Source organism: Lepus europaeus, chromosome 7, assembly GCF_033115175.1.
Source record: "Lepus europaeus isolate LE1 chromosome 7, mLepTim1.pri, whole genome shotgun sequence".
Classification (NCBI taxonomy): domain Eukaryota; kingdom Metazoa; phylum Chordata; class Mammalia; order Lagomorpha; family Leporidae; genus Lepus; species Lepus europaeus.
Genome location: NC_084833.1, coordinates 113,571,096 through 113,590,483, shown reverse-complemented (window position 1 = coordinate 113,590,483; position 19,388 = coordinate 113,571,096). Strand labels below are relative to the sequence as shown.

The window sequence follows — 19,388 nt, the reverse complement described above, 5'->3', positions numbered from 1 at the left end:
GAGACTTAGAGCTGTTAAGCAACCCACCCCAGTCCACGCAGCTGGCCAAGGGCAGATTCGTCTGGGCACATCCGTCTCCAGGGTCCTAACCCACCCTGATCCCTTTGTGCCATGCTTTATCCTCTGTCACTTGTGGGGAGAGGGAGACCATTTGGTGCGTCCAATGTCTGACCTCAGAGGTGTGTGCACTGTGGGGTGGGCTTGGGGGTCAGGCAGAGGTCACTCTCTGCTCTGCTCCACCAGCAGGGTGAGGTCCCAAGGCCACAGACTGTTGAAAACGCCACCTCTCGCTGTTGTGTCTCAGTGTTCCGGGCTCTGTCCCTTATGGCCTTGACTCTACTCTGGTTTCAAAACCGGGAATGGGTAATATTCATAATGATAGTGCCTTCTCATATTTCTTTAGCATTTTACAGTTGACTAAGTCCTTTTCCTGTATTCTATGATCTTTAATTTTTTGAGAGAGACAGAGACAGAGAGAGTCACCATCCACTTGTTCACACCCCAAACAGCTGGTGCTGGGCTGAGGCGGAAGCTGGGAACCATGGACTCGGCCTAGGTCTCCCACATCAGCGGCAGGAACTCAAGTAGTTAGGCTTTCCATGGTCTGCTGGAGTCAGGAACCAGAGCTAGGACTCGGATTCGGATGTGGGACCTGGGCATCCTAACCATTGTCTTACTAAGCCACGTGCCTACCTACCATCTGCTGGTGGGTTTTTTTTTTTTTTTTTAAGATTTATTTATTATTTGAAAGAGTTACAGAGAGAGGGAGAGACAGAGATCTTCCATCCGCTGGTTCACTCCCCAGATGGCCACAATGACCAGAGCTGGGGCAGGCCAAAGCCAGGAGCCAGCATCTTCTTCTGGGTCTCCCACATGGGTATCAGGGACCTAAACACTTGGGCCATCTTCCACCACTTTCCCATGCCATTAGTAGGGAGCTGGATTGGAACTGGAGCGGCCAGGACATGAACCTGCACCCATATGGGATGCTGGCATTGCAGGCTTTACCCCTGGACCGCAATGCCAGTCCCTGGTGTGCTATATGATTTGCTCCTCACAGCCACCTTTGCCAACCCCGTTGCTTACTAGCAGATCAAGTCAAGCAGATCGAGTCATAGCTCCCTGCCTCCATGTCCTTATTACCTAGGAAGTAAAGAGAGCGATAGTGGAGCCTACTTTCTAGAGTCGTAGAGAAGAACAGATGAGATTATACACGCTTAGAGCAGTGTCTGGCACATCCCACGTTCTCAATAAATGGCTACCATAAGGAGTATGATCCCAGCTTACAGATGTAGAAACTGAGGCTCAAAGAACCAAGTCACTTGTCTAGGCTTCCTCGGTTGGCAACGGCAGAACTGGTTGCATCGGGTCTGGAATGAAGTCTGTAGGTTGCCTGGGATCCGTGCCCAAAATTCCCCAAGGAGACAGGGAAGGGGGCGTCCTCCCGAGACCCTTTGCAGTGTTGTTGATGACGGAGGCGGGTTCTTCTGTTTAGTGGAGTTGGGCACACGCGGTAGCAGGGGAACAGATTTCCCCGCTGCGGCTGGCAGGAGACCGAGGAGACCCCGCCTCTCCCTGGGCCAGAGGCGGCAACCGGAGCCAGGAGCACCATGTGGCTTGCGCTGAACCTCTGCTAAAAGAGAGGGCGGGAGATGCCTTCGGAGGGCCCCTCCAGGGCTGGGAGAAGGCTGCCGCTGCTCAGCTCCCTCCGTTTAGCTTTCCCCTCATTAACTCCCCGGCCTCATTAATCAGCCCCGATGAAATGCGCCCCGGGGAACACTGGCCGCCCGCTCCGCCGTTTGGCGCTTTAATTATCTTCCCAGCGGGAGGAGGCGGGGTTGGCCGGCGCACACCTCCCGCGCGCGCACACACACGCAGCTCGCGCGCACACAAGCGCTCGCGGCCGGTGGACGCCCAAACCTGGGCAGCGCCTGGGTCACGACCTAGCCAAGGTGGCAGGCGCCAGGCTTGGTTCCCGGGGTGTCACAGCAGCCCCGGGCTGCTCCCGGGTCCCCTTTGCATCCGTCCACCGGATGCGGCCTCCCTCCAAGGGAAGGAGACACCCTCCTATCCCCAAAGGTCCAGGAAGCTTCTTCGCCTCTGTGTATGAGCCAAATCCCGGCCGACCCGCGTCGTGTGCGCTCCCAGAGGGGACCCACGCCTCAGCGGTATGGATAGAGTCTCTGTCAGACCTCAGCATGCTCCCACGTGGGCAGGAGCAGGACAAGTGAAAAACAAACTTCATTTGAAAATCAAAACAAAACACAACACCAGAAACAAGAAAACACACACTGCCGCGCAAGTGCCACGTGGGACATCGAATGCAGCCAAGGTGCGCTGGCAAAGATTCCTAAGACCAAAGCGCGAAGTGGGACTTACACCGTTAGTGGAGTTAGCTAGTGTTTATAACGTGAATAGCAAACACGGAAGACAAAATGTAGATGGAAATGCGTATGCAGAGACTTGCCAGTGGTTCATCCTTACTGGAGGACAGGTGGGGACACAGGGTCAGCTTGAGGTGGGCAACATGTATGTTCTGCTCGGAAGTTTGATTTAGATGCAACCTAAGGATAGTGAGGAGTAACTGACAGATGTGAAGCCCAAGAGTGACATGATTAGGCTTATATTTTGGGAAAACCTTTTTTTTTTTTTTTTTTTTTTTAACTTAGGAGGATGAATTGGACAGGAATGGAGGCAGGAAGCTAATTAGCAGGTGAGGTGACTTACTGGGCGTAGGAGGCAAAAGAGAGAGTGAAGAATTGGGAGCATTTCTGTTTCCTCTGCAAAGCACGTTTGTGGGTCTGGAGGAAGTTACCTAGAGGTGTTCCCAGGTCTGACTCCACTCAAGTTGAAGGTGAGACACAGACCAGCTGGTTCCCTTCTGTTTGTTTTATTTTCCTCTTGGTAGGCACTTAAGGGATTTGTCCTCTGTCCCAGGTAGGTCAGTGACTTCCTCAACTCTGGGCTCCTCTCTAAGATGACACTGTTGGAGTGGATCTGCCTATAAACTCGCACCTACAGCGTCCAGGGAGAGGACAGAAAAGACAGGAGCAGATCCAGGCAGGAATAAATGCCCACCGAAAGGTAAGTTCAAGGCTGCTCTAGTCTTGCTGGAAAAGGACTTGGGGTTGCCAGAACTTGGACAGCAGAGGCAGAGTTCAGTGTTTGAAGTAAGAAATCTCTTTTAAAATTCCCGTGCATTCAAAACAAGCAATATATTTAAATCCATGACTTGTAGTGGTTTTTTTGTTTTTTGTTTTTTGTTTTTAAGAAAGAGAGAGAGAGAGAGAGAGGATAAACACAATCATTGGTCACCTGCAGAGGACACTAAGGAATTGATTCAATTATTTGAAAAATAGTAAGGCAAGGGAAAGAATCAACATTTCTCCTGCTTTGCTTACTCAGAATGTACCTCGGGATAACCCAGTAGCTGATGACAGAGTCTCTTCAGAGAAGGAGTCCAGCTCACAAAGAAGGTATCACAGGATCAGAATGTCACCACTTGGAAAGCACTGATCAAATCTAGACAATGATTCCGACTGGATGCTAATACAGCAACAGCAACATAGATGGGCAGACATCACTCCTGATAGAGTTAAATACTGCCTGTGAAGTATTCTTGGACAAAAAAACACTAATTGATCAAGCCTCTGTAGCTAACAACCAATTTACAGGAAATATAGGGGCAGAAGAACATGCTAAATGGCACTATGGGGATACATTCAACAAAATCCAGACTGTGGAAAATTCTACAGAACAAATGACCAGTTTTCTTCAACAAATAAATTGCAGGAAAAAGAGGTATTGGGGGTGGGTTGGGCGGGGGTTGGATTAAAAGAAACAGTGCCCCTTATAGATAGATTCATTTGGATCTTAATTCAAGCAACAACAACAGTGAAAAGACCAGGACGACTGGAGAAGTTTGAATCTTGAAAATATATTGGATGATAAGGAATTATTATTTATTATTGTATAATAATGGCATTACTATGTTATTTTAAAGATTCCCTATCTTTTAGGACTACGCTGAAATATTTACAGAACAAAATGATGGGAATTCTGAGAGTTGTTCCAAATCACGAGGAGAGGGTGGGGAAAATAGATGAAGAAAAATTGCTTTCGAATGTGTAAATGCTAAAACTGGGTGCCTGGGGGTGCGTCCTATTATTTGACTTCAGATTATTATGCACAATAAGGCATTATCCATAATAGAATGTTTTAAATATATTTTATGGGCCAAAATGTGTCTGTGCTCTGGATTTGGTCCATGAGCTCCTGGATGGATCTGTGAAATCTGAAGACACTTCAGCTCCCACCCAGCTTTGGACTGTCCGGTGAATCTTACCACCAGCAGCGGGGCCCTTATCGAACTATGAGTTTGGAGTTTCCAACCATTTTATTTATTTATTTATTTTTCTGGCCCCTTTCCAGGTCCTTTCCAAGAAGTGAAATCTCTCGGGAAATGTCAAAGTGTGAACAGGGAGGCACCTTAAGGAAAGCCAGAATGCCCCTGGCGAGTTCCCCAGCAAAGAATGAAGGTGCCTGCTGGATGAGGGTACCTGCGGCGATCAAAGCCCACCTTTCCCGGGGGTCCCCGGGTCCCTGGGCCTCGCAGCTCTCGGACCTCAACATTAAAGGAACACACTGCATCCGGCCGGCCAGCCCCACCTTTTATCTCAGCCTTGCAGAGACCTAAGACATCCGCTGCCCCGGGGAAAACAAAGGGTGGAGCCCAGCCCTGGGCGCTTCGGGGTTGGGGAAGAGCGTGGTCACTCTTGGCGGACGAGCCAAGAGGGCCGGAGGAGAGAAGCGAGTGGCAGCCCCTCCGTCCAAAGGCACGTGAGAGGGACGGTGTTGGAGAAGGCATAGGGCTGTTGTCTCTCCCCTCCCCGCACCCCTTCCCCAGCCATGTGTCTGCGGCGCCGGCTGCTCATTTAGAAAAGAAGGGGCCAGCTCCGCGAAAGGCTTGCACGGGCGGGCGGAGCGCGAGGGGCGGCGCGGGGCGGGGGCGCGGGACCCCAGCACAATAGGCAATCAGCCGCAACCGGGGGCGTCCGCAGCCAGCGCGCGCCCGCGCCTCCCCTGCCCGCCGCGGGCCTCTTATTGTTCCCCGGATCCTCTTCTCGCCCGGCCCATCGAGCCCAGGTCGGCGCAGCCGGTCGCGCCGGGCCGCAGACCCGGGCTCGGTGCAGGCCTCTCCGCTCCACCCGCGCGCGCCTCTGCCCAGGTGTCCGGGTGCTGCAATCGGGCGCCCGCCCTCCCCCGCTCCCACCTCCTCGGCCCGGGTAATCAGCCGCCCCGGACCTGGCCCCCTGCGCCTTTGTGCGCACGCGGGGGTGACGCCGGGTCTCCGCGGTGCGGTGGAGGGTGACCGCGCGCGGCTGCGAACCCCGCTTCACACCTGCTCCCCGCCCCCAGCCCGGGGCCGGCGCGGGTGTGTCCTCTCCCTCCCCCGCGGGAGGGGTCTCAGCTGGGGCTGCACTTGGTAAAGAGGCCGTGGAGAGGCCGGCGGCGGCCCGAGGAGGAACCATAAATTTGGAGCAGATGTGGCCTGACAGTCACCCAGCCCCGGGAGGTGGGGGGCGGGGGGAGCTCCCCGCCCAGGCCCCCGCTTCCAGTCTGCAGCTGAGTTACGCGGGCTCCAGGCCGAGCTGACCCGGGACCTCGCACTACGGAGCCCGTCCCCCGCCTCCGCCGCTCTTTGTGTGCCAGTGTGTGGGGAGAGAGAACGGAGGGCAGGAGGATGCGTGACTTCGCTCGTTACTTCCCACCTAAAAGGAGAGCTTTAAAGGCTGCACCTTGGCCCTAACCTGGCACCTTTCGGCAGCAGCTAGGGAAAAAAAAAAAAAATAGATACCGCATCATCCTGTGGAATACGGCGTTTCTTCCACACTAGTTACGGAGAGCGCATTTTGTGCCAGAGCCAGGCAGGATGGGCCCGCGGCAGGGAAAATCCTTAATACCTGCCGCAGTGCTAGGTGGAGCACTGCCCTGTAGGAGGCAGCATTTTGTGCAGCAGGGGACGAAGCCCCGGGAGGAGTGGTGGGGTTAGCTCTCTAGCCAGGCGCCCGCCCGCCCGCCCGCCCGCCGGCCCGCCGGCCAGCCAGGTGGATCTGCAGGAGGGTGGAGAGAGTTGGCGCTGAGGACGGCCGTTGCATCTCTAACTTGTTCTGATCCCGGGAGGGATCAGCCAGTCTGGCCACGGGTAGATTTGGGATTGAGTGTGCACAGCGCGAGTGCCAAGTTGGACAGGGGAAAAGCTGTGGTGCTTCCTTTGTGGCTACGCCTCTGCTCCTGTATTCCTCCGGGGGTTAAATAGATTGCCCCTTTCCTTACCTCCCTATGCCAGCAGCCCTCGCGCCCCCCCCCCACCTTCTGTAGTCTCACCGCTGGGCACACTCGGGGATAATTTTCTTTTCGTGCTTATTATTTGTTCGCACTCAGTGTTGTTTGTTCACATCTACATTAACTAATCAAGTGTTATTAAATGTTTAATCAACACAATGTTACTAAGTATATAAAGGTGGTCAAAGCAGTATATATATATATATATATATATATGTACACATACACACGCAAGTGTATATTAAGCTAACAAGCTCAAGTTTACTACTGATAAATGTGCATGGAAGAAAATGAAGTCTGCTCAGAAGGCTTCCACAGCCTTGGCAGCTCATGGCAAGAGCCTCGGGTGATTACTGACGTCATAAATAAGAGTGTCAGTTGTTAAATCAACAACAGGAGTCACTGTGCACTTGCTCTCTATGTAGGACCTCTGTCCTTAATGTGTTGTACTATGAGAATTAATGATAAAACCAGTATTCAAACAGTGCTTTATACTTTGTGTGTCTGGGTGAGAGCAAACTGTTGAAATTTTTACTTAGTATAGAGTTGGTCTGCTGTATATAAAGATAATTAAAAATGAATCTTAATGAAGAATGGGATGGGAGAGGGAGTAGGAGGTGGGATGGTTTGCGGGTTGGAGGGTGGGTACGGGGGGAAGAACTGCTATATTCCAAAAGCTGTACTTATGAAATTTATATTTATTAAATAAAAGCTTTCTTAAAAATCCAAAACATGAAGTCTGCTTGTGTAACCCTAATATATCCAAAAATGACTTAGAAAAATTTATTAAAATTGTATTTTTTCTACAAAAAAAAAAAAAAGCCCCACTGTGGAGACCTCGTTAAAACACCCCATCCAAATTTGTGATTCTGGGGTCTGGGGTGGGGCCAGGTAATTTTCATTTCTAAAGTATCCCCTGGTAGTGGGCATTGGAGTACAGGGTTTTTTTTTTTTTTTTTTTTTTTTTATGTGTTTGTTCTAAAAGATTTATTTTATTTGAAAGGCAGAGTTACAGAGAGAGGGGGAGAGATCTTCCATTCACTGGTTCACTCCCCAAATGCTGGCCAGGGCTAGGGCTGGGCCAGGTAGAAGCCAGGAGCTTCTTCTGGGTCTCCCACGTGGGTGCGGAGGCCCAACACCTGGGCCATCTTCCACTGCTTTCCCAGGCCACAGCAGAGAGCTGGATTGGAAGCGGAGCAGCCGGAACTCAAATTCCATATGGAATGCTGGCATCGCAGGCAGCAGCTTTACCTGCTATACCACAATTCTGGTCCCAGGTAGCTGATTCTTTATCTGACTCCAGCTTCCTGCTAATAAGGACCTTGGGAGGCAGCAGTGATGACTCAAGTAGCTGGGGCCTTGCTAAGCACAAGGGAGACCGGGGTGTTCCCCAGCACACCCTGGGTGTTACGGGCATTTACGGAGTGAACTGGTGCGTAGGAGCTCTCTATCTCAATGTGGGTCTCTCTGTCTGCCTCTCACATAAATAATAAATAAATATCTTTAAAAGTTCCTCAGGTGATGACAGTACTGATGCTGAGGACAAAATGAGCACCACCCAGGTGGAAGGAAGAGGAAGAGGAAGGAGCAGAGGTACCCAGTGCTGGAGGAGGTCATGGCTGCTGAAGCTTCCTGGGATATGGGGCATCTTCAGCTCCCAGAGGGAGCCATAGGCTAAATCCCTGAAGAATTGGGCTCATGGTCCAGAATGCACCAGGGTATTTGCATTTCTTTTCTGGAGACTTAGCACTCCCCTTGTTGGGCTCCAATGATTCTGTGCTCTCCTCAGCTTAACAGAGAGAACAAGAATTACCCAATGTATTTCCCCAACCTAGCGTGGTCATCTACCCATCGCTTTGTCACTAAAGGAGCAGGGATGATGTCTTACATATTTTTGCTTGAAAGCTGAATAGCATAGATTTTAGTAAGTGATAGTGACTCAATAAACGACTAGGTATGAATGAATGAATGAACTTTCCTCTTTGGGAAAACCCTGAACCCTACCAACCCCCTCCTTACCTTTGCTTCTTCCAGAAGCCATTTAAAATAACTGAGTTCTAAATATTTGGTGGAAAATTCTCCCCAAAGTGTCAATGTCATTATCATTTGTTAGGAGCCTTTGGCTGGTGACAAAAAAAGGCCCAGGTGAGAGAGGTTGAGAGAAAAGCAGATGTCATTTTATTTCTTACCACCAGGTGGCGCACCTTGCCTCATTAATGAGAATTATCCCTCCTAGCCTAAGCTTTTTTTTTTTTTCTTCTTTTTTTTTTTCTGAACAGAGCCAGAGAAAAGGGAATTCAGGCAGTAGAGCCATTGCTTGAAATCTCTCTCTCTCTCTCTCTCTCTCTCTCTCTCTGTGTGTGTGTGTGTATGTGTGTGTAGGGGTAGGGGGGTATTTGGTTGATGGCTAATATGCTGGTTAAGATGTCTACATCCCATACTGGAGTGCCTGAGCTCCATACTCATCCCTGTTCCCGACTCCACCTTCCTGCTAGTACAAACCCTGCAAACCCCGGGAGGCAGCTGTGAGGGTCCAAGTGATTGGCTCTCTGTTACCCTTGTGGGAGTGACTGGGTTCTCAGTTCCCAACTTCAGCTCCAGCAGCTGTTGTGGGTGTTTGGGGGGCAACCCAGTGGATGGAAGCTCTGGGCGTGTCTGCCTGCCTCTCAAATAAATTAACAAATAAGGAATTTTTAAAGAAGATATCCTGGTAACTGCTGTCAACGTATTTAAACAACCTTTTGCGCCTCCTCACCCGTGAGAAAGGGCCCACTGACTCATTCCAGATTTCCTTCTAGAAAACAGGCATACTGTATTGATGTAACAAAATGGGCAACTTAACCACCAGAAATGCAAAGAATCCAGCTTCAGAGCAGAGGTTCCTGGCAGCACGTCCACACATGGCAGCCCTGCACAGCTTCACCAGTGCGTGGTTGGGCTTCCCTGGCATCCAGTCTCCGGCTGCCAGACACCTTCTTATTTCCTACCTAAGACTTCCTTGCTCGCTGCCCATATTGAAATGTCCTCAAACTAAACATGGACATACTTTCTAACTCTAGAATCCATTCAGGGGCCTTCTTGTCACATTCCAGTTTGCAGCTTAATGGACAGGTAGGTCATCTCCCTGTAGCCCCAATGATCTTGACCCTCAGATGACACTGCAAAACAATACCTAAACCACATAGTATCTATAGCAAGAGTACACACATGTAACAAGAATATGTATCTCTCTTTTTAAGATTTATTTATTTGAAAGTCAGAGTTACACAGAGACAGAAGGAGAAGCAGAAAGAGAGAGAGAGAGAGAGAGAGAGAGAGAGAGTCTTCCATCTGCTTGTTCACTCGCCAATTGCCTGCAACAGCTGGAGCTGCGCCAATCTAAAGCCAGGAACTAGGAGCTTTTCCCAGGTCTCCCATGAGGATGCAGGGGCCCAAGGACTTCAGCCATCTTCTACTGCTTTCCCAGGCCGTAACAGAGAGCTGAATCAGAAGTGGAGCAGCCGGGACTCGAACCAGTGCCCATATGGGATGCCAGCACTGTAGGCAGTGGCTTTACCTGCTATGCCACAGCGCCCACCCCAGAATATGTATCTCTTATGCAGGGTTTCATGGCTGTTTTTGGGAGAAGGGCAGGTAAAGATTTCTCTTTTACACATCATCTCAGGTATATGTTACAACAGATACTGAGAGTCCAAAAGCATCCACCGTAAACTTGATCTCTCAAATAAATAAAATATTTTTGTTTTTTAAAAAAAAAAGACCTAATGGTACTAAAATACATGTAAGGGAAGAAGAGTTTTGTTTTTATTTTAAGATTCATTTATTTATTTGAAAATAAGAGAATATTTTGAAGATTTATTTATTTATTTGAAAGGCAGAGTAACAGAGAGACAGAGAGAGAGGTCTTCCCTCTGCTGGTTCATTCCCCAAATGGCCACAATGCCTGGAACTGGGCTGATCCAAACCCAGGAGCCAGGAACTTCTACTGGGTCTCCCACATGGGTACAGGTGCCCAAGGACTTGGGCCATCTTTCTGTGCTTTCCTAAGCACATTAGCAGGGAGCTGGATTGGAAGTGGAGCAGCTGGGACTTGAACTAGCGCCCATATGGAATGCCAGTGCTGCAGATGGAGGATGAACCTTCTATGCCACAGTGCTGGCCCTGAGATTATTTTAAATAAGAAGAGTTTTAACAGATGGTGAATCGAGGTCAATGTTGTTGAGGCACAGTGGGGTAAAGCTGCTGGCTGCGATGCTGACATCCCATGTGGGTGCCAGTTCATATCCAGGCTGCTCCGCTTCTAATCCAGCTCCTTGCCAATGGCCTGGGAAAAGCAGCAGCAGAGAGCCCATGTGGGAGACCCGGATGAAGCTACTGGCTTCTGACTTCAACCTGGCCCGGCCCTGGCCATTTCAGCCATCTGGGGAGTGAACTAGTGGGTAGCTTTCTTTCTGTCTCTCCCTCTCTCTGTGTAACTCTTTCAAATAAATAAATAAATCTTAAAAAAAAAAAAGTGAGTCATCTTTTACTAATGCCTCAAAGTTAAATGTTTACCTGAAAGGTCTTGCCCTGGTAATAGGCCATTAATGACCATTAATAAATAAAACCGCATTCATATCTAAAATAGTTACAGAATGTCATATCCTGCTGTTCATACAAGGAAACTAGGCTTTAAAAAAAATCACTTTTTTTGATCAAGGCAAAAACAGACTCATTCAAGCCAACATTTGGTCTTTGAAATGAATTTAAAAACATAAGGAGATTTTGTAAGTTTGTTTATTGTTTTTTCCAACTGCTAACTTTAACAACCTTTATTAGCATATGCATGTATACACAGTTCTGTCTTCTTTCCTAACAAGGAATTTTTTTTCACTACCTATTTAAGGCACTGGGTAGAAATTATACCCCACTTCTTGTATGTCTCACATGTTATAGGGTCTTGTTAAGGATTACCAGCTGCAGTGGAATCTGTACCATTTCTACCCCTATCCCATGCCCCTAGTTCCAAACCGTCTCTGAGCCAGTCTTGGATCTATGCTCTCAGCTGTATTCCTCATCTTCTTTTTCTTCTTCTTCTTCTTTATTTTTTTAGGTTTATTTATTTGAAAGAGTCACACACAGAGAGAAGGAGAGGCAGAGAGAGAGAGACAGAGAGAGAGAGAGAGAGAGAGAGAGAGAGGTCTTCCATCCATTGGTTCACTCTCCAATTAGCCACAACAGCCAGAGCTGCACCGATCCGAAGCCAGGAGCCAGGAGCTTCTTCCAGGTCTTCCACGCAGGTGCAGGGGCCTAAGGACTTGGGCCTTCTTCTACTGCTTTCCCAGGCCATAGCAGAGAGTTGAATCAGAAGTGGAGCAGCTGGGACTCAAACCAGTGCCCGTATGGGATGCCGGCACTGCAGGCAGTGGCTGTACCCACTACACCACAGTGCCATCCCCTCCCCATCTTCTTAGGGAAGGAGGAGAGAGGAAGAACGAGGTTGGGCAGAGGGCCTTATTTTGCCTTCAAGGAAGGGCACACTGTCTGTCAAATGATGCCTGTCAAATGACCCACGGAGAATAATTTAAGTGTAGAGCAGACAAAGGGATCAAATAGTTCCGAGGTCAAAGGTCAGATCCATCACTTAGCAGGGATAGGATTTGTGGCAGTTCCCTTCTCTGAGCTAAAGCTAATCTTGTTTGTAAAGTGAGGCTTAGATAAGATACTGTGTGTAAAGTGCTTAGTGTCTGCCCGCTAGGAATCATCAATGATTGGTAGGCCTTGGTACTCACCAGACCCAAACCTCTATGAGAATAGAAGCTTGCACTTCTAGTGCTCCAGGCAGCTTTGAGCAGCCCCTTTAGCTGTTTGTGAGATTGAGAAATAGCTAATTGATCTTCTGCAGCTTCCTGACAAATGGCTCCTAAAATCCTTGAGATCTCCCGGTGTGCTAAGTCTTTTGGAGGCTGTAACTTGCTTCAGGATAAGGGCTTGGTCACACACACTTAATGCCTCACCCTGTGCACCTTTATCTGGTATGCATCTGTACCCTTTGTAATACCCTTTATAATTCAAGTAAACCATTTCCCTGAGTTCTGTGAGCCACTCTAGCAAACTCATCAAACCAAAGGGATCATGGGAACTTGGATTCATTGCTGACTGGTCAGAAGTACAAGTGACAGAGACTGGCATGGTGGTGCAGTGGGTTAAACCACCACCTGTGATGCTGACATCACATATGACTGCCGATTCAAGTCCCGGCTGCTCCATTTCTGAGCCAACTTCCTGCTAAAGTGCCTGGGATAGTAGTAGAAGATGGCTCAAGTACTTGGGCCTTGCTGCCACCATGGGAGACCCAGATGGAGTTCCAGGTTCCTGGCTTTTGTCTGGTCTAGCCCTAGCCTTTGTGGCCATTTGGGGAGTGAAAGCGCAAATGGAAGATCTCTCTCTGTCACTCTGTGTTTCAAATCAATACATAAATCAAAAGAAAAGAAGTGCAGGTCATAATCTGTACTTGCCATGGGCCATTGGCATCTGAAGTAGGGGTGATCTTGTGGGGCCAGCTCTCAACCTATGTGAGGATTGAATTGGAGGACCCCTAGCAGGTACGGAATTGGTCAGTGGATGGAGAATCAGCCCTCTCCTTATGCCTGATATCAAAAATCTTAAATGGCTGTGCAAGAGTAGAGAATAGAGGGGAAAATGTTCATGTGTTTTTCTTTAGTGTGCATGAATAAATATAGCATAAAGCTCATTGTACTGCCAGTAAAGCAGGATACAGCATCATAGGGCCTTTGGATTTCAGGAAAATAGTTCTAAAAACAAACAAACAAACAACAACAGTGAACAAGACCCTTTGTTTTCTTCTACTTGTTGGTTGATTGAGTTGGATCATTGCAGAAACAGTGAGACAAGGGTTTTCATGCAAGGAGTTTACTTGGGGAAGAGGATTATCAGTAGGAGAAAAGACGCGTGACAGAGGAAAGAAAGTTCTGACATTTGACCAATAAAGGGCAAGTTGTGAGTGGCTAGAAATCGGTGTAAGACGCACCTGAGTTACCCTGCTTGAGGGCTGAAGAAGCTGAGATATTTATCTGCCATCGCTCTATCTGTCATTTGTTGATTTGCTTCAGGAAGCATTAACTGCTGCCTGCAGGCATGGTCTGGCAACAGAACCCTGAGGTCTCTACTGCAACTTTCCTAATGGAGTTTGCAAGAGACTCCAGGAAGCATGTACATCTACCATAAATACATTTAGGGGCCAGCAATGTGGTGTAACAGGCCTGAAGCACCGGCATCCCATATGGGCACCAGTTCAAGTCCTGGCTGCTCCACTTCCAATCCAGCTCTCTGCTATGAGAAAGCAGTAGAGGATGGCCCAAGTCCTTGGGGCCCTGCATCCACATGCGAGATCTGGAAGAAGCTCCTGCTCCTGGCTTCAGATCGGCGCAGCTGCAGTCTTTGTAGCCAACTGGGGAGTGAACCAACAGAAGGAAGACCTCTCTCTCTCTCTCTCTCTCTCTCTCTCTCTCTCTGCTTCTCCTTCTATCTCTGTGTAACTCTGACTTTCAAATAAATAAATATTTTAAAAAAATAAATTTAGCACCTGAAATTACCAGTTACATGGCAAGGCCACTGCATGGTTTGGATAGAGCTTAAGTATGTCCCCACCAAAGGTACACAAAGGTGCTGGAAACTTGATTACTAGTGTGGTGGTGTTGAGGTGTAGGCTCTTTAAGGAGTGGGGCTTAGTGGAAATTGATACTTCACTGGGAGCCCCACCCTCAGAAGGGGTGAATGTTGGCCTCATGGAGTAAGCAGGTTCTCACCGGAGTGGGTTGTTGAAGAGTAAGCACATGCTTGGCCTGTTCTGAATCCAGCCGACTCCCTTCCTGCCTACGTGCCACGTTGTGATGTAGCAAATGGTCCTTACAAAAACGCCAGTGCCATGCTGGGTGGACCCTCCAGCCACCAGGGTGATGAACCCAACAAGCCTCTTTTCTTTATGAAGGATATTTTGTTATAGCACCACAAAACAGACTAAACAGCCACTGAGACTGTAGCCAGAACTTGCTGCAGAGTCTCTTCTTTCCCTGTATCTCACTCCAAACTGAGCCTTCTGCTCACCCAGGGCTTGAGGAGGGGAAGTGTCCCCAGATGTGGTGGACCCTGTCTCCAAATCTGCAAAGGCCTGGTAGTGCCACACCTCACGGTGCAGGTGCGGGGTCGGGGAGGGGGAATGAGACACAGGAACTCGACCTTAAACTTGGAGTGAAAGTCTCAGCATATGCCTGACAAGTGGGCCCCTGGTATGACAGGGCCCTGGCTCATTGTGGGGTTTTTGTCACCACTGATAAGTGATCCAAATAACAATGTATCCAAAAAACAAACAAACAAACAAAAAAAACCAAGAGAACATCATGGGGTTCTGGGGCCTGCCAATGCATATCAAGACAGTCAAGCTGTTTGGGGCCATCGTTGGAGGCTTCTGTGGGACTGCAGGCCCTCAGGCGGCCTGGGAGGACCTCTGGGCATTGCCTTATTTCATTCAGAGGTCTTAGCAAGGGTTCTTGTAGACGTATCTTGGATTTGAGAAATTTTTACCATCTGGGAAAACTGAGGTTAAAGCATAATGATGCAGTCTAAACTAGCAAATCCTCAGGTTTCTGCAAACCCTCTGGATTCTGATTTTAAGATGCATGATTCCTTCTCTTGCTTGTCTTGCTTTTCCTGAGTATCAGGAGAAGCCACATGGCACTTAGAACATTCTGCCTCGAGATCTCTTTAGTCAAAATGTTTTACATTTTATCAGGTCCATTTTCCAGGCAACGTTTTCCCAGTTATTGCATGGCTACATAAAGTGCTCTTTCCCTGGCCTCCGGCGACAGCTCCGCCAGCTGTTGGTTCCCATTTCTCCAGCCTTTGCTTACAGTCCTCCTGGGGTTTTTCCACTCTCTGACCACCAACTGGTCTAAGGGCAGAATTCCCGGAGAATGAGAGTGGAAGCTACAAGTCTGTTGAGGTTAGGCTCTGCAGCATCATTTCTGCCACATTTTATTGGTCAAAGCAAGCCGTGTGGCCAATCCAGATTCAAAGAGTGTGGAAATTGATCCAATCCTTAGGGGAAAGAGTTTTAAACTATTGTGACAATGTTTTTAAATTCAGAGAAGACATCTTTTAACACACAGGTAGATAAATCTGTAGGATAAGTCCCGAAAATTGAACTTTTGCAATTTTTTGAGGTATTAGCAAATCACTCTTCATAGAGGTATGCGAATTTTATTTATTTTTTAGAAGACTTGTTTATTTATGTATTTGAAAAGCAGGGTGAGGGAGAGACAGGGAGGTCTTCCATCTGCTGGTTCACTCCCCAAATTGCCACATTGGCCGGGACTGGGCCAGGCTGAAGTCAAGAGCCAGGAGCTCCATATGTGTCTTCCACATGCCTGGCAGGGTCCTAAGTACTCGGGCCATCTTCCACTGCCTTCCCTGGCGTACTTGCAGGAAGCTGGATTGGAAACAGGGTGGTCAGGTCACACAGGAAGCTGGCATCACAGGCTTGCCCACTGTACCACAACACTGGTCCCAAGAACCATCTATTTGTTTAAAAAAAAATGCCACTAACCCTCAGTAAGAACAAGGAGTGTCTGTGGGCACTTACACCACAGGCTGCTCCCTGTCTTGCCCACTACCCCAGCTCAGTATGACAAATGCTCCACTCAGAGCAGCTGTGGCCATGAAAACAAGGTTTCCTCGCCCCTAGCAGGCCACAGGCATTTCCCATATGCCATTTCCCATATGTCTCTTGTGCTACAGAGGCTTAGTTCCAGGAAGGTGCTGCCAAGAGGTTGGTAGCTCTCTTCCTTCACCTAGTGCCCATTTGTAGACCACAGGCTCTACCCAGGTGTAGCCAGTGGAAAATACTGGTGGCCATAACACCCTCACTTCTAGGTCACTTGGCAGAGATGCCACATGGGGAGAGGCACACCAAGATGGCCAGAGCTGGCCACCCCCACGCAGTGCCCTGGAGAGGTGGGTGGCTCTGAAACAAGCAGGCACTGTCTCTGCCACCCGTTCTGAAGCAGTAATAGAGAGAGGGTTTTACTCAGGAGACGGGTAGGTAGGTCCTAAGAACATGAGGTGCCACGGCTTTCCCTAAGGGAACTGACTATTTGGAACAGAGTGTGGGGAAGTTCAGCCCTCAGGACACTTTGAAAACAAGAGAGATGTTGATGATAAGTAATTGAGAGGAGTTGGGTAGCTGACTGCAGGGCAGAGTTTGCTGTTCATGGAGGACCAAGGAAGAGGCAGCTAAGCAAGGCCTTCCTGGGGTCAAGAGAAACCTCCCAGATTGTCCTCAAAATCTGCCTCAGCCAAAGGGCCCAATTTAATTGGATCAGACTATGGAGCAGTCTGTGGCCCAGGTCATCAGAGGAAACCACAGAGCAGGCAGTTGGCGATTAGTGGAAACCAACAGCTGAGTCTGGATATAGTTACTAAAATCCTCAATAAAATATAACCAAGCAGAACCCAGCAACATATGAAAGGGATTATAAACCACACTTTAATAGCTAAAGGTCATTTGATATAATTACTTTACCAGTGGAATTTTAAGGACGAAAATTACATTATCATCTCACTGGGGGCTAAAAAAGCATCTGATGAAATTCAATACCCCTTAGGGGCCAGTGTTGTGGCACAGCAGATAAAGTCACTGCCTATGACGTTGGCATCCCATATGGGCACTGGTTTGTGTCCTGGCTGCTCTACTTCAGATCCAGGTCCCTGCTGATGGCCTGGGAAAAGCAGTGGAGGATGGCGTAAGTGCTTGGGCCCCTGCACCCATGTGGCGAAGCTCCTTGCTTCAGCCTGGCCCAGCACTGGCCATTGCAGCCATCTGGGGAATGAACCAGCAGATGGAAGATCTCTCTCTCTCTCTCTCTCTCTCTCTCTCTCTCTCTCTCTCTCTTCCTCCCTGTGTTTGTATCTCTTTCAAATAAATAAATAGCTCTTTAAAAAAAAATAGTGATACTTTCTGCTCTTGCTTCATTAAAAAACAATCAATACCCCAGTAGGCCCTCACAATAAAAATACTCAACCAACTAGGCATGGCAAGAATTTCCTCAACCTGATTTTTTTTCGTGGGACACATAATTTTATTTTTATATTTCCTCCAGGATGGTAACATGTCTTTTGATACCCAGAGGCAAAATATATTTTCAAAAATTTGGACACTGTCTACTGCATTGACTTGAAATTTTCCTTATCGAATATAGACTAAAAGTAAGCAGAACTTAAAATACATCCCATGTTTTTACATATCGAGTTTGTTCCCGAGGCAGACTTTACCAAGATTATGACGGCACAGTTCCTACTCTAACATCAAGCTCTGGGAGGCAGGTGCACAGAGCTACAAGCTGAGAGGTCTAGATGCTCTTCTCATTGCCCAGTAAGCTCACTGTCCATTCTTGGCATCTTTGGTGAAGGCATTGGTGGTCTCTTTGGCTTTGTCCTTCAGGTCCTTCACCGTGTCATCCACTTGAGGTTCTTGCTTTAGGAAGAAGGGGCGGGTGATGCACCTGTAGAGCAGCTTGGCCATTGGAGGGGCTCGGAGCCATGTACCACAGCAGGAAGCCACACTTGAGCATGTAGTAGAAGGGGAACCAGGACAGGAAGCGGTCAGAGAAGAACTCGGCGATGCTGTGATCACACCATACATCACCCAGTAGGTGTCACCCTCTTTGCTGGGGCTCTTGATGGCTTTCATTGAGATGTAGGCCGGATAGCCGAATCCCATCAGGTTGCAGAGAAGGAAGCACCATAACTCAAGACCAAGTACAAGGCCAGCAGCCCGACTACACCGCTGTTGGCCTCCAGGTTGGCCAGCAGGTCGGTCATGCATTTCTTCTTGTGCAGGAAGCAGTGGACATGGCAAGGTCAGCGCATGGGGCCCGGGAGGGCTGCTGTGCTGCCTGGGCAGAGTCAGGGACAGGAATGCTGCCCCCACCCCAACCTGAGTTTTAAAAATCTATGAAAAACCTGCTGCTTATATCATTCCTTTTAAAAAGAAACAGGTTGTTTATTTTCATCTACTTGAATGGCAGAGCAACAGAGAGAGAGGGAGAAAGAGAGATCTTTCCCCTGCAGGTTCACTCTCCAAATGCCCGCAAGAGCCAGGGCTGAGCGAGGCTGTGGTCAGGAACCAGGAATTTCATCTGGGTCCCCCATCTGTTTGGAGGGGTTCAAGCACTTGAGCCATCATCAGCTACATCCCAGGATGCACTAGAAGGAAACTAGATCTCCAGCAAAGCAGCCAGGACTCAAACCCAGCACTCCTACGTGGGATGAACGCATCCCGAGCAGCTGGCTAATCTGCTGTGGCTCAACTCCTGCCCTGCCGACATCATTCTGAATGGCCAAATACTGAACGCTTTCACCCTAATATCAAAAATAAGGCAAGGATATATGCTCTTGCTACCTATGTTCAACAAAGGTAATTAGACAAGAAAATGAGGTTAGAGGCCATCCATACTGAAAAGGAAAAAGCAAAACTACCTGCATGAGGTTACATCAGAGAGTTTATGGGAAAATGGAATTAAAAAAAAAAAAAGATTTATGGGCAATCATTGTGGTGCAACAGGATAAGCCACTGCATGGAGTCCCTGGGACTGATTTCTGCCTCCGTTTCTGACCCAGGTAATGCAGCAAGGTAGCAGGTAGTAGTCCAATGGTAAGGTAGCAGGTAGCAGTTCCTGACACCCACATGGGAGACTCAGATAGAGTTCCTGGCTCCTAGCTTCAACCTGGCCTAGCCATAGCTGTTGCAGGAACTTGGGGAATAAAACACTAAATTAAAAGTCACAAAAAATAGGTTTATTTTTGTGAAAAAAGTTATTAAATTCATAGCTTTTTTCATAGTATTCGTTTTCTGTGCATTTCTCAGTTGACATGAGCTTGTATACAGAATAACACACAGAACTCATTCAAAAAACAGAATTAATAAACAAGTTCAACAAAGTTGCAGATTACAAAATCAATTCTATAACTCAATATTATTTCTATGT

The 19,388-nt window shown here is 48.3% G+C and overlaps 1 pseudogene; it reads right to left on the bottom strand.

Moving 5' to 3' along the window:
- Window positions 1–17,750: 17,750 nt before the first annotated feature.
- On the bottom strand, window positions 17,751–18,243 carry LOC133763976 (receptor expression-enhancing protein 5-like; annotated as a pseudogene).
- Between the last annotated feature and the right edge of the window lie 1,145 nt (window positions 18,244–19,388).